The following is a 16,397-nucleotide window of genomic DNA, read 5'->3' on the forward strand; positions in this document are numbered from 1 at the left end:
GCTAGTATAGAGATGATAATGATATAAAAAATATATATATATCACTACTGCAGGTATATTTAATATAATGACGGACCTGCTGGACACTGTCAGCAGACTCCTAAACTACTAGTATGAAGAAGATAGAAAAAAAAAACCCCACCACAGGTAGGTATACAATTATGGACGAGCACTGACGACACAGAGGTAGCCACAGCCGTGGACTACCGTACTGCGTCTGCTAATATAGAGATGATAAAGATGATAGAGATGAACAAAAAAAATATAACACTACTGCAGGTAAATATTTATATAATATAATGAATGACGGACCTGCTGGACACTGTCAGCAGAATGCGTTTATAGAATTAAAAAAAAAACACCACAGGAGTGTTTAACTTTTTCAGGCAAACAATATGCTGGTGGTCACTGGTCAGTCACACTGGCAGCAAAAGTGTGCACTGTACTCCTGCTATAACTGCACCCCAGTCTCCCCCACAATTCAGCTGTGTGAGCAGTGAGCACTCAGCACAGTCAGATATACATAGATATATCATGCAGCACACTGAGGCTGAGCACAGATATGGTATGGAGCGTTTTTTTCAGGCAGAGAACGGATTAAAAAAAACTAGCAAAACTCTGCACTGACTGACAGCTCCTCCTCCTCCTAACAGCTCTCCCCAATCCTCCCCACAATAAGCTAAGCAGCAATCAGATCAACTAACTACTAACAGTAACTATAAACGGAGAGGACGCCAGCCACGTCCTCTCCCTATCAATCTCAATGCACGTGTGAAAATGGCGGCGACGCGCGGCTCCTTATATAGAATCCGAGTCTCGCGATAGAATTCGAGCCTCGCGAGAATCCGACAGCGGGATGATGACGTTCGGGCGCGCTCGGGTTAGCCGAGCAAGGCGGGAAGATCCGAGTCTGCCTCGGACCCGTGTAAAAAGGCTGAAGTTCGGGGGGGTTCGGATTCCGAGGAACCGAACCCGCTCATCTCTAATTAAAATGCACATAGATTTGGCAAATTAAAGGCAATATTGGAAGTAATGGACTTAAAAAGTATTTTGGGTCCAAATTTTGTGTAGCAGGAAAAAAAAAAAACAATTACCCAAAGCACTGGAATAGAACCTAACAATGATGACTGCAACAGAATTGTTAGTAAAAAAGAATATATAAAAGTATGTGCCAAGCTGCAGTTAAATGGTTTAAAGTCAATAAATAAAGAAAGAGGGGGAATAAACAGTTCTACGTACATATAATCAACAAAAAAAGTAAATACAGGTTGAGTCTCCCTTATCCAAAATGCTCGGGACCAGGGGTATTTTGGATATGGGATTTTTCCGTATTTTGGAATAATTGCATACCATAATGAGATATCATGGTGATGGGACCTAAGTCTAAGCACAGAATGCATTTACGTTTCATATACACCTTATACACACAGCCTGAAGGTAATTTTAGCCAATATTTTTTATAACTTTGTGCATTAAACAAAGTGTGTCTACATTCACACAATTCATTTATGTTTCATATACACCTTATACACACAGCCTGAAGGTCATTTAATACAATATTTTTAATAACTTTGTGTATTAAACAAAGTTTGTGTACATTGAGCCATCAGAAAACAAAGGTTTCACTATCTCACTCTCACTCAAAATAGTCCGTATTTCGGAATATTCCGTATTTCGGAATATTTGGATATGGGATACTCAACCTGTATAATAATATCGTAAAAATAAATATATATGTATGGGTAGGGATGAAAATATTGCTGTAGGTATGTTAATAAATGTATTGTTTTAAAAATGCCGGCAGCAACATTTTCATCCCTACTCATACATATATATTATTATACATTTAGTTTTCTTATTGTTTGTATGTATGTAGCGCTGTTTATTTAATTTTTTCTTTGATACCAAATTTCACCCTGTTAATAGTTCCTTTAAAATATGTATATACAGAATAGTGGAGGAAGATCAGAGCTGAAGAGGTTCTTAGTAAACTGTTCATAAATCTCTAACCATACTGTTGATATTTTAGGAAGGAATTAAGGGGGTAATTCAGAGTTGATCGCAGCAGAAAATTTGTTAGCAGTTGGGCAAAACCATGGAGGTCATTCCGAGTTGTTCGCTCATTGCCGATTTTTGCTATACTGCGATTATCCGCTAACTGCGCATGCGCAATGTTCGCAGAGCGCATGCGCTTAGTTATTTTACACAAAAGTTAGGTATTTTACTCACGGCATAACAAAGCTTTTTCATCGCTGTGGTGATCGTAGTGTGATTGACAGGAAGTGGGTGTTTCTGGGCGGAAACTGGACGTTTTATGGAAGTGTGCGGAAAAACGCAGGCGTTCGAGTTGCAAAACGCAGGAGTGGCTGGAGAAACGGGGGAGTGGTTGGGCAAACGCTGGGTGTGTTTGTGACGTCAAACCAGGAACGAATAGGACTGAGCTGGTCGCAATGGCTGAGTAAGTCTGGAGCTACTCAGAAACTTCTAAGAAATTTCTATTCGCAATTCTGCTAATCTTTCGTTCGCAATTCTGCTAAGCTAAGATACACTCCCAGAGGGCGGCGGCTTGGCGTGTGCAATGCTGCTAAAATCTGCTAGCGAGCGAACAGCTTGGAATCACCCCCCATGTACACTGCAGGTGTGGCAGATATAGCATTTGCAGAGAGAGTTAGTTTGGATGGATTATTCTGTTTCTGTGCAGGGTAAATACTGTCTGCTTTATTTTTACACTGCAATTTAGATTTCAGTTTGATCACACCACACCCAAATCTAACTCTCTCTGCACATGTTACATCTGCCCCTCCCCCCCCCCCCCCGCAGTGCACATGGTTTTGCCCAGCTGCTAACAAATTTGCTGCTGCGATCAACTCTGAATTAGGCCCTAAATACGTCTGCCTACTATTTTACTATTGATTTCTCAGAAAGAACAACCCAAATGGAAGGTAAAATAGTGGTAGGTAAAGAGTGCATCATTGCTGATGTCAGAGGGAGGGCATTTTCTGATTAGATACATTCCTGGGGTAAGCAACGCTGTTAAGTCCAAAACATGATCATGTTCCGGTTTGTAAGAAAGTTCACGTACTCATTCTACAGTATAGAAGAGTCTTTATATCAGAATGTGAATTTGTGCAATAGTTACCAGCAGAAAATAATATTTTCATGCAACAGAGCACACCACCTCAAACCCCCCAAAGTTCCAAAATGACCAATAGAGTTGTGAATAAAATGTGAGGTTCACAGATACTACCGTTGTTTAATGTTGCTAGTATAACATGTTTCACCCCATTCTAAAAGCCCTGTTCAAATCCATCTGCAATACTTTTCCACAGATCACATAATATATTACAGAAATGAATTTGGGGAACTTGATAGTGTTGTGGTATGGACATATCACATTGTGGCAGGCCGCGCAGCTTTGGGGACAAGCCTAGTGTGTGAGAAGTGCTGCACCTATACCTGTACAAGTAAAACTCTGCATTGCCACGTTCAGCTTGGCAGGTGTGTGCCATAACCACAGTGGCAGTGAGCGGGACATACCTCCCGGCAATCATACACTACAGGCAGTGCCAGTACTCCAGTCTAAGTGGGGACAGGTTCTTAAATCCATTCACATTATCTGATTTGGGATCTAAAAGGAAATATTTAAAATATATAGCCTCAGGAAATGTCTGAAATTGGTGACCTTGTTTTAATGAAACAATGATTTGAGCCCATATATATTGCATCAGACATCACTCAATCATAGCAGGTTGTGTTGGAAACAATTATTCCAGAACACCATATAAGAGATATTAGTATGGTTTGATCATGACATTCCCAAAGTGAGCAAGTGAGCACCAATATTCTGTATCAAACAGACATGAAAATATGTTGCTTAATTTTGTTAAATATGAGCTGGCTTAGGTAGGAGGGGCTAAAAAAAAACCCTGTTATACTGTAGCTAACATTGCTGCAGGATGGTTATGACGTCTGCTACTGGGATGGATGGCATGGTTGGTGGTTTCTTGTTCCTTGCTATAATTTAGTATTCTGAGCAAAGTAAAACGTTATGCACATTCCATTGCAGGTTGCCTCTGTTATTCAGTAAATATACTTTTATCTTTGGACCATATTGAGATACTGTAATAACTTTGTGCAAGGCTTTGATAATCAACCTCTTCTGAGTTGTTAGTCACAGTGGACACACAGTTTGGATATTTGCATACCATAATGAGATATCATGGCAATGGGACCCAAGTCTAAGCATGGGATGCATTTATGTTTGATATACACCTTATACACACAGCCTGAAGGTCATTTTAGCCAATATTTTTGATAACTTTTTGCATTAAACAAAGTTTGTGTACCTTGAGCTATCAGAAAACAAAGGTGTCACTGTCTCAGTCTCACTCAAATAATTCTGTATTTCAGAATATTCTGTATTTCGGAATATTTGGATATGCGATACTCAACCTGTATAACTATATTAAATCTATTTATTTTAGACACTAAGATGTGCACAAACGGAAATAATAGCACTTTGCAGACACAATTCTACATCCTGGCATTTACCCAATATGCAAACATGAAACTTGTGGTGTTCTTTGGAGTTTTATTAATATATCTGCTATCAGTGCTTGGGAACCTGACCATCATTGCACTTGTGCTTTTGGAATCCCAACTTCATACTCCTATGTACTTTTTCCTGTGTAACCTGTCAGTCCTCGACATCACGTATGTCTGTTCCATCTTGCCAAAGCTGCTGATGATCACGATAACAGAGAATACTGAAATATCTTTGCCAGAATGTTTCTTACAGATGTCAATATTTATATTATGTGTTGATACCTATTTCCTCCTCCTGACCACCATGGCTTATGACCGCTATGCGGCTATCTGTAAAGCTCTATACTACTTTCTCATCATGAATAAGAGGACTTGTGCTTTTCTATCAATTACGTCATGGCTTTTGGGTGCACTAAACTCAATGATGTGCTCTATCATGGTATATAAGCTCTCATTCTGTAACTCCCATAATATCAATCATTTCTTCTGTGATCTAAAAATATTGCTCAAACTCTCCAGCAGTGACACCACCAGCCTTGAAACCATAATATCATCAGAATCAGTTTTCATGGGCATAACTCCATTTGTTCTAATACTAACATCCTATGGATATATCATATTCACCATTCTAAAAATCCACACATCCTCAGGAAGACTGAAGACCTTCTCCAGCTGATCCTCACACATCACTGTTGTTATCTTATACTGTGTCACGGTTCTCAGTCTGTACCTGAAACCTGAGTATGAGAATTCTGAAGAGCAAGACAAGCTTATCTCTATCCTGTATGTTGCTCTTGTACCAATGCTAAACCCGCTGGTGTATAGTTTGCGGAACAATGAGGTTATAAAAGCTATTAATAAAACATATGTGGTTTATAAATGGGAATTACTAAGAACTTTTTCCAAAAAAGTTCCAGCAAGTGTGGAACGAAACACGTTGATCCTTACACACAGAGCGTTATCAGTGCATCAGTAGAGATGGGTGTGGTTCATTAGGTCGACATGCATTAGGTCGAAATACATTGGGTCAACCACTGAAGGTCGACATGCATTAGGTTGACATGGTCATTAGGTCGACGTGTACAAGGGCGACATGGAAAAAGGTCAACATGAGTTTTTTGGCTGTTTTTGGTGTCATTTTCTTCGAAAAAAGTGGCGGGGAACCCCAGTTAGTGCACCACATCCCCTTGCATGGCTTCATTTCACTTGCCATGCTTCGGGCAAAGTGCCTTGCTCCACTACCACTACGCTCGGCACAGGTTACCATTCCCAATTGTAGTCCACGTGGATCATTAAGTATGAAAAAGGTTAAAAAAATGGGGGGGAAATTGAAAAACTCATGTCGACTTTTTTGCTTATCGACCTAGTACATGTTGACCTAATGACTATGTCGACCTAGTGACCATGTCAACCTAATGCATGTCGACCTAATGCTTGTCGACCTAACAACCGCCATCCGTAGAGACCAGCCTGGTGCTGGTTATAGGAAAATGGGGGAACCCCATGCCATATATACACCCTACCCATTTTTTTATTTTTAAACTTTTATTACTACTGCTCGGCATAGGAGGGATACCATGCAAGCAACAACAGATATTATCAGTAGTACAGTGACAAATCTGCTTGGGATTACACATCATATAGCTCAAATGGAAATGGTACAAATGTTGGGTCTGATCAGGTTCCTCCTCAGAATGCCTGGAACTATCAAGAACCATCTTCTAGCTCTGATATACACTGGAACAAGCTTTAAGGAGAGGGGTTTGGTCATATTCCAAAACGAAGCTACTAGAGAGGAGGTACCGCACAGGAGATATGTTATATGCATACATGACTTCTAAATCTTCTAGACAGAGGGGTATGGGTCCTTGGGTCGACACAACTTAGGTCAACAGTCATTAGGCCGACCACTGAAGGTCGACATGGGCATTAGGTCGACATGCACTAGGTTGACATGGTCATTAGGTCGACATGTACAAGGACAACATGGAAAAAGGTCAACATGGTGTTTTTGACTGTTTTTGGTGTCGTTTTCTTTGTGACAGGGAACCCCAGTTAGTGCACCACGTCCCCTCGCATGGCTCACTTCGCTTGCCATGCTTCGGGCAAGGTGCCTCGCTCCACTACCACTGCGCTCAGCACAGGTTACCGTTCCCAATTGTAGTCCACGTGGATCGTTAAGTATGACAAAGGTAAAAAAATGAAAAAAATTGTGAAAAACTCATTTCGACCTTTTTGCTTGTCAACCTAGTACATGTTGATCTAATGACCATGTCGACCTAGTGACCATGTCAACCTAATGCATATCGACCTAATGATTGTCGACCTAACGACTGCCATCCGTAGAGGCCTACTCTGAGACCTTCGATAGAGGTCTCACGGAACCTGCTAAACCCCCACTTGAAACAGTATACTCAGTTACAAGTGGATGACTCAATACCGCACACTGTGCGCCATCCGCGATATAGCATTCCGAATGGAGTGAATCACCGGCCTGGTCTTCAAGGCAGCACGCCAACGATACCGGCTCATATCACCTACGGGACTTTGCACATGCCCAAATGCCGAATGAGTGATGGATCATGCCACTGACCAGTGCAAGTTTGCTCTAATACTGAAGGCATTAAACTATTGTTGGAGCCACAATATAACAAGGAAAGGGGTAAATATTATCCACCACCTTTAAACATAACTCTCTCCTATCGTTAACGGTACCAATACCAATAAAGGCTTCTCTGGGACGCCAATGTAAAGCCCACACCGCATAAGAGACACTGACTTCATTTAAATGTCTTCACTAAAGATACACCTGTTTGGAAATTTCATTACATAATATATAAACTGTTGTCTATAAATTTTGTTACATTGTATTGAAGTTTTTGCAACTTGGCCAAGCTGAGCAAATTGTGTGTTTTATTTTTAATATTTAATAGTTATATTGGTCTAGCTGTTTACTGCAACATTTTATACATTAAAATCATAATATATATATATATATATATATACAAACAGAAAGTTCAGCACTCACCATAGCAAACTCACTTATCCTAACAACATCAATAAATAAATGATGGGGGTTTAGTTAGTGAATTGGCCAATGCACGGAAGCCTGCAAACCACTCACCAAGGTACCCCACCTTCATGCAGGTCCTACACTATCACAGAGTCTCAAAAACTAAAACCTGGCAACTGCATCACAAATAATATAACTGCAAATATATCCCCTAGGTTTAATGTGTACCTGCCTCATATCTTGCGGCTTTTAAAGGTACACTAGTCACCTGACACTGGCTGATAAATTACTAAGGAGCAGCTGACACAGGTTTAGAACAATTAAGTTTACATAGGGGTGCATGAAGAAAAGCTAGTGGCCACAGTAAATAAGAGTTAACCAAAGATTAACCCTAAAATATACAAATTTAAAAAACCACAGCACTCGCCACCCCAGAAGCGGGGTGCAGTATCTGCACTCACCACTCGTAGGGTGGGGTGCATGTAGCCCTATGGCCACCTACTTAAGTATACAAACAGAAAGTTCAGCACTCACCATAGCAAACTCACTTATCCTCATAACATCAATAAATAAATGATGGGGGTTTAGTTAGTGAATTGGCCAATGCACAGAAGCCTGCAAACCGCTCGCCAAGGTACCCCACCTTCATGCAGGTCCTACACTATCACAGAGTCTCAAAAACTAAAACCTGGCAACTGCATCACACATAATATAGCTGCAAATATATCCACTAGGTTTAATGTGTACCTGCCTCATATCTTGTGGCTTTTAAAGGTACACTAGTCACCTGACACTGGCTGATAAATTACTAAGGAGCAGCTGACATAGGTTTAGAACAATTAAGTTTACATAGGGGTGCATGAAGAAAAGCTAGTGGCCACAGTAAATTAGAGTAAACTTAATTGTTCTAAACCTGTAACAAGGCAAAGGGCGACCGGGCACTGATCAAAAAATAAGTAAGTATTATAAGTGAAAAGACCAAATGTGGACAATTTGTAATAAGTAGAAAGAAAAATTTGTTCCTTTCAGATATAGTCCTGGTTGGTGGTGCGCCCAGAGCTAAGGGTACAAGTGCTAGCAAAGGGAGAAAAAGAAAGCTCTTGTGTGGGCGCACTCTTTATTAGATCTAGGAAGATTCCTAGGATATATGTAAGAGATTATTTAAAACATCTATTTATTTTTCAAAGTTAAAATATAATATAGTTACCTACATGTATGATCCAACAGTGAATAGAAAAAAAAAGTTTTATATGAAAAATATTAAAATGTTCTGGTCTGTTTATCACAGGTAGTGATTAGAAGGGTGGGAGACACCTGGTTGTCTGACACCTGTTTCTCCTGACCAGTACAGAAATTCTGTATTGATAGGACCAAAGAGAGGTCAAGATAGTGTTTTGTGTATTTATGAGAGACCACTTAGTTGGGTCAATACCATACACTTTGCTGGTTAAGCGTTAATCCCTATAAACACGTATAGAATAATTAATATTGTCGTGACCTGGTGCTGAATTGATAGCCGACAGAAAGAAGATATGAAGAAAGAAATAGTGGTGATGCTGCTGTTGGTATCACTTTTCTCATAGAGAGAAAATAATTCATACTCTACAACACCGGGTATTCTCGGGAAGGGTGGTCTTCTGTTTGCCGGCGGTCGGGCTCCCGGCGCTCAGTATACCGGCGCCGGGAGCCCGACAGCCGGCATACCGACACTTATTTTCCCTCGTGGGGGTCCACGACCCCCATAGAGGGAGAATAAATTAGTGTGGCGCGCGTAGCGCGCCACCGTGCCCGTAGCGTGGCGAGCGCAGCGAGCCCGCAAGGGGCTCATTTGCGCTCGCCAAGCTGTCGGTAAGCCGGCGGTCGGGCTCCCGGCGCCAGGATGTTGGTCGCCGGGAGCCCGACCGCCGGCCAGCCGTAGTGAACCCCTTAGGAAGTCTCCTCTCCCGATACTGACCCAGCCCAACGCTGTTTAGCTTCCAAGATCGGACGAGATCGGGCATTGGCAGCCTGGTATGATAGTATATACAAGAAATTGGCGCTCTACAATACACACACTATATATGATTGGATTCAGACGGCTGCTCACCAGTTGTGGGCGGGCTGCCCCAACAATGAACCAAAGTGAATGTGAAAAAAGAAAGAATGGGAGCGCAGAATGAATCCAGTATATTGTTTTATTTAAAATATTAATGTGTCATCCACATAAAAATGCAGTACATAAACTAGCCTAAAAATAAACAGTTGATGTTATATAAATATAAACAAGACTGCCATATCTCCTGAGCAAATAAGAATAGAATTAAATATCAATGAAAAAGCTTTTAATAAACCCTAATTAGGGCTGTAGTGATGCTTCATAAAAATCAGCCGTGCGTCCACGAGCTGAAATGGTTGTGAGAAGACTGATGAAAAGTGCCTTTGTAATAAGTCACTGTCCTCCTTAAATACAATGGAATCTCATTAATAAAGAGTGTCCCAGTAGTGGACCTGCGGACAACCGTGCTGTAGTGTTAAGTAGCAAATGGATAGTGATGGTCAACTTCACTTTGTAGTATATCACCTGATATGGGAGCCTCTCCGTCAAAGGCGCTGTACTGAGCCGGGTTTGCAGCGGCTCTGTGCAGTGAACGTACAGCTGATCTCGTCACCTGGAGAACCATCCAGATGAACACGGTAGTTTGATTCCGCTATGGAGTGCTATGCCAATCTGGATATGCAGCAGTGAAAACAGGCTGAAGCAACAAATTCCCCGGCCGTTGGTGGAAAAGTCCGTATTACTTGCGGCTGCGGTCCACTCGATGCATACGGCTCACAGGGTGTCGGGAAGATATAGCAGTCAAATGGAGTCCTTCAAGGGAGTACCTTAACGCGTTTCTCGGCCCACAACACTGGCCGTTTCATCAGAAGGAAGTGAATAGTGTTTAGCTTCCAAGATCGGACGAGATCGGGCATTGGCAGCCTGGTATGATAGTAGAGGAGAATATGGGATTTGTATACCAATGAGAGTGCACCTATATAAGAATTATAAGAGACATAGGTATTCAAGAAAAAGAGAGTATAAAATGTGGATCTGCTTTCCACATTTTATACTCTCTTTTTCTTGAATACCTATGTCTCTTATAATTCTTATATAGGTGCACTCTCATTGGTATACAAATCACATATTCTCCTCTACTATCATACCAGGCTGCCAATGCCCGATCTCGTCCGATCTTGGAAGCTAAACAGCGTTGGGCTGGGTCAGTATCGGGAGAGGAGACTTCCTGAGAATACCCGGTGTTGTAGAGTATGAATTATTTTCTCTCTATGAGAAAAGTGATACCAACAGCAGCATCACCACTATTTCTTTCTTCATATCTTCTTTCTGTCGGCTATCAATTCAGCACCAGGTCACGACAATATTAATTATTCTATACGTGTTTATAGGGATTAACGCTTAACCAGCAAAGTGTATGGTATTGACCCAACTAAGTGTTCTCTCATAAATACACAAAACACTATCTTGACCTCTCTTTGGTCCTATCAATACAGAATTTCTGTACTGGTCAGGAGAAACAGGTGTCAGACAACCAGGTGTCTCCCACCCTTCTAATCACTACCTGTGATAAACAGACCAGAACATTTTAATATTTTTCATATAAAACTTTTTTTTCTATTCACTGTTGGATCATACATGTGGGTAACTATATTATATTTTAACTTTGAAAAATAAATAGATGTTTTAAATAATCTCTTACATATATCCTAGGAATCTTCCTAGATCTAATAAAGAGTGTGCCCACACAAGAGCTTTCTTTTTCTCCCTTTGCTAGCACTTGTTCTAAACCTGTGTCAGCTGCTCCTTAGTAATTTATCAGCCAGTGTCAGGTGACTAGTGTACATTTAAAAGCCACAAGATATGAGGCAGGTACACATTAAACCTAGTGGATATATTTGCAGTTATATTATGTGTGATGCAGTTGTCAGGTTTTAGTTTTTGAGACTCTGTGATAGTGTAGGACCTGCATGAAGGTGGGGTACCTTGGCGAGCGGTTTGCAGGCTTCTGTGCATTGGCCAATTCACTAACTAAACCCCCATCATTTATTTATTGATGTTATGAGGATAAGTGAGTTTGCTATGGTGAGTGCTGAACTTTCTGTTTGTATATTTAAGTAGGTGGCCATAGAGCTACATGCACCCTACCCTATGAGTGGTGAGTGCAGATACTGCACCCCGCTTCTGGGGTGGCGAGTGCTGTGGTTTTATATTTGTTTGTATGTGTGTATATATGTATATATATATATATATATATATATATATATAGTACCAGTCAAAAGTTTGGACACACCTTCTCATTCAATGTTTTTTATTTATTTTAATTATTTTCTACATTGTAGATTAATACTGAAGACATCAAAACTATGAAAGAACACATATGGAATTATGTTGTAAACAAAAAAGTGTTAAAGAAACTCAAAATATGTTTTATCTTTTAGATTCCTCAAAGTCTTGAAGGCGTTCCCAGAGGTGCTGAGCACTTGTTGGCTGCTTTTCCTTCACTCTGTGGTCCAACTCATCCCAAAACATCTCAATTGGGTTTAGGTCGGGTGACTGTGGAGGCCAGGTCATCTGACGCAGCCAACAAATGCTGAGCACCTCTGGGAACTCCTTCAAGACTGTTGGAAAACCATTCCAGGAGACTTCCTCATGAAGCTGATTGAGAGAAGGCCAACAGTGTGCAAAGCTTTCATCCAAGAAAAAAGGGGCTACTTTGAGAAATCTAAAAATATAAAACATTTTGATTTTTTTTAAACTTTTTTGTTTACAACATAATTCCATATGTGTTGTTTCATAGTTTTGATGTCTTCAGTATTAATCTACAATGTAGAAAATAATTAAAATAAATAAAAGCCATTGAATGAGAAGGTGTGTCCAAACATTTGACTGGTACTGTATATATGTCTTGTGCCATTTATGAGAGGCAGATACCCTCTAGAACCTATATCAATATACAGAAAACCAGCAAAGTGATTTTTCTTTGTTTATATGATCTCATCTACACGTAAATCCTCGCCAGTCTTTTTTCACTAGCTGCAGGTTACTAATGGTTGATGTATTATCCAGTCTTTAAATTGGATTTTTGCATTATTACTGCTAAATCTACCAGCGCCAGGAAGTTTGAACAGAGTAATCTGTTCCTAAAACTTTGGCATATATTCAAACCTTTTTCTGTCTCAGATCTCTCCAATTCATTGCAGTACGGATGGTGTAATGGTTAGCATTACTGCCTCACAGCACTGAGGTCATGGGTTGGATTCCCACCATGGCCCTAACTATGTGGAGTTTGTATATTCTCCCCATACTTGCAGGGTTTCTTCTGGGTACTCCGGTTTCCTCCCACAATCCAAAAATATACTGGTAGGTTAATTGGATCCCAACAAAATTAACCCTAGCGTGTATGTCTGTACATGTACATGTGGTAGGGAAAAATAGATTGTAAGCTCCACTGGGGCAGGGACTGATGTGAATGGCCAAATATTCTCTGTAAAGCGCTGCTGAATATGTATGTGCTATATAAATGACTGGTAATAAATATTAAATACATTCTTGGCATGTTCTCTTCTGGTGACCTCGGCATCCATAATAAACTCATGTCTCTAAAGTAAGTTCTCTCATCCTCAGAGCTGCATAGTCTGGCATGGCACAGATCATTGATACTGGTGAGCTGATGAGAGAAGTTGAGTTTTTGTCTCTATACACTGAGGATGATGCTTCTGAAAACAGGTATCAAGCTGAGTGATGGTGAGGAGAAACTCCAGATAAGTTGGAAGGTCCCAGTAAGTGAGCTCATCTGTAATGGAGACCAATCATCTTTGAAAGGTGATGATCAGTGACTCATTATTCCAACTGTTCTGTGATATGAGTTCAGATTTGACTTTTGGTACTGAGCTACCATATAGATCAGTCTTGGTGATGCATTGCTAGTGTCACCCAGAGAGTCAAAGAGATAACCAAAGTAAAGAATCCCCTGCAACCTTCAAGGTAGCCTGTCACGCCTGAGGACTTGGGTAGGCTTTAGTTGGCATTCGAGACTGGAGCCAGGGTAGTTGGAGAATGGTGGAAGTGTGGGGGCTTAATCCAACTCTTAGACATGGAGTGTAGTGCAGATATGTAGGTTAGTGGACTTTATGCGATACATTGATGCTCTAGCAGTGGCTGGCCCTAAGGCTTGAAAGAGAAAGATTAAAACTTTATTGAATGCAAAAGACTTGACGCTTGAACTGGATGCTGGCAATGGTGACTGGATAGAGGATCCAGTAGACAAGCTAGATTGCTGGCATTGGACTAAAGCTATAACATTAGATTTAGAAGTTGATGAGATGCCGGACTGGATTTGGAGAGATGACTGGACTGGAATCAAGTAGTAACCGTACTGGCACCGTTTACTAGCAGAACTGGAGCCAGATAGTGACCGGACTGGAACAGTACTAGCAACAGGAACTGCCACCAGATAGTGAACGAACAGAAACCGGATTAGTTAATACTATACCTTGGTATTAGGGAGCTCAGCACAGAGCTGCATACACTGTGGAAGCGATATTGTACTAGCGACTTGGAAGTGGCCAAGCTGCTCCCTTTATAGGTATCAGTCACTTGTGATTAGCTGCCGTGATCAGCTGACTGGAAACCAAGCTCTCGGAAAGGCTGAAATCAATCAGGTGACTTCTTCCAACATGGCTGTGTCTATGTCAGCGTTTTGGCGGCAACTTTACTTTGGAGGAAGTTGGCCCGAACTATGAAACAATAAAGGAGGAGCGCAGAGCTGCAGGGAGCAATGCCCAGAGACAGTATGACACAAAGGTAAACGCTGGGCAGTAGTAGTGCGGACAGACCTCAGTGTCCGCTGGGAGCGGCGCTCACACACAGACCCTAGTTATAACAGCGAGCAGCCTGAGGAGACTGTGAGAGCAGACTGCAGAGCCAGCCATGAGAGACATTGCAAAGGTAAATAAGATGTTCTAACACTTTGGATCGTGACATAACTTTCAAAACATAAAGGTTATAATTATAGGCTCCAAGATAAATATGGGTGCCACCATTGATGTTCCTGAAAGTTTGTGATTGAATTGACCGACCAACCACTTATAGGACTGTTTGGTCCAGGATATCAATCTCTCCTTTGTGTATGCCTGTTGTTATTTAACAGACTGCAGCTCTATCCCAGGGTAGTTCAGAAGATAAATGTCATGGTGCTGGTAGCTCCCAGGAAATAACCACCATGAGGGACAGAGTAATTGAGTAGAAGGTAGAACTGAGAGGTATGAAACAAAGTTGATGGAGAATTTAGAAACACAATAGACAAAGCTGCAAAATGGGCAAAACAAAGAAACTCTTGAAACGTCAGCAGAGAACAAAATTCCAACTTTGCTCATGCAGAGTAGTAGGCATGTGGCCTTATAAAGGCTAGGAATGTGGCCTTATAAAGGCAGCATACAGGAGAGGTGAATGATGATTGCAGGAGGTGTAAAAAAAAGTGGAGTTGTTAATTGTAAAGGCTCTGAATAAATTATTGGTGACTTCCAGTGGCAGATTGACAATTATTTGTCAATCACAAATGATCCAAAATACAAGAAAATAGTCTTACCACTTTAATACAGTACCAATATATTTAATTTATGGACTTCAGCAGCACACAGAGATATATAGACTGTGTCCAGCAGAATAAATAATAGTCTCTGTAGCTTTGGTATAGGAATGTCTGCTGCATAGAAGTGGAGTATATTTCTGTGGGGATAGTAGCCTAGGGAGAAGCCATTATGTACTGCCAGAAGGGTTGAATTCCTGTACAGAAAGGTTTCAAAAACCAGAAGGGTAGTCATCCAAAAGATCATACACAACATTCAGTCAGAAGAAAACTGAAACAGGAACTATAAAAGCTAGTTTAAATAAACTGGCAATGTGAAGTCATAGGCGGTCTTATATAGGCCTGAGGTAACAACCCTCAAGTATTAACGAATCTTTGCCAGCAGCTGTTCACTATGAGACTTCAAGATCCAGGTCTGTAAAAAGTAATGAGATCCATCAAGCTGCAGTAATTTGCAAACTAAACCTGTGATCAATGGGGGTCATTCCGAGTTGATCGCATGTAGCAACTTTTTGCTGCTCGTGCAATCAAATAGATGCCGCCTATGGGGGAGTGTATTTTAGCATAGCAGGGCTGCGATCGCTTGTGCAGCCCTGCTATGCTAAAAAAGTTTTGTGTAAACAGGGCTGGCGCTACCACTAGGCAGCTTTAGGCAGCTGCCTATGGGCGGTGACCACTGGTGGGCGGCACCGCTTAGTGAATGAAAGAGAACGCCTTCTTTATCATCTGCCTCGCCTCAGCCCAGCCAAACTCCTCCTATTCTTTAAGAGACAGAGGAGCAGCTCATGGGCGCCCACCACGTCTGTCTTCAAACGAGTGAGTTGACTGACTATGTGTGACAGTGGCGTAAGTTCGCCCCAGTCGCCCGGAGGCATGATAAAATGTTGGTGCCCCCCTATACATATAGGAATATATATATATATATATATATATATATATATGAAGAAGTGGCACTCACGGGACTTTGATAAAAATATGACTCAGGACACGCACACACACACCAGGGGCAAATGCTGGATTTTTAGGGGGGGTTTCCAGAATATATATAATATATATAATAGAGGAGAAGATGGTTACTGCCTCTCAGCCACTGGCGTTCTGTCTTCCCTGTCCTGTCTGAGCAGCGCTCTGGACTCGTGCTGGGACACGGCTCCGTCTCTCACCTTCTCCCTCTGTGGTGTGGAGGTTGTTTGACTGCCACTCCAGTTCCCGCT

The 16,397-nt window shown here is 41.3% G+C and overlaps 2 pseudogenes; both read left to right on the top strand.

The window, feature by feature from the left end:
- The first annotated feature begins 4,492 nt into the window (after positions 1 to 4,492).
- Positions 4,493 to 5,521, top strand: LOC134934507 (olfactory receptor 5AR1-like; annotated as a pseudogene).
- Positions 5,522 to 10,727: 5,206 nt separating this feature from the next.
- On the top strand, positions 10,728 to 10,846 carry LOC134937179 (5S ribosomal RNA; annotated as a pseudogene).
- The last annotated feature ends 5,551 nt before the right edge of the window (positions 10,847 to 16,397 follow it).

This window comes from Pseudophryne corroboree, chromosome 6 (genome assembly GCF_028390025.1).
Source record: "Pseudophryne corroboree isolate aPseCor3 chromosome 6, aPseCor3.hap2, whole genome shotgun sequence".
NCBI classification, from domain to species: domain Eukaryota; kingdom Metazoa; phylum Chordata; class Amphibia; order Anura; family Myobatrachidae; genus Pseudophryne; species Pseudophryne corroboree.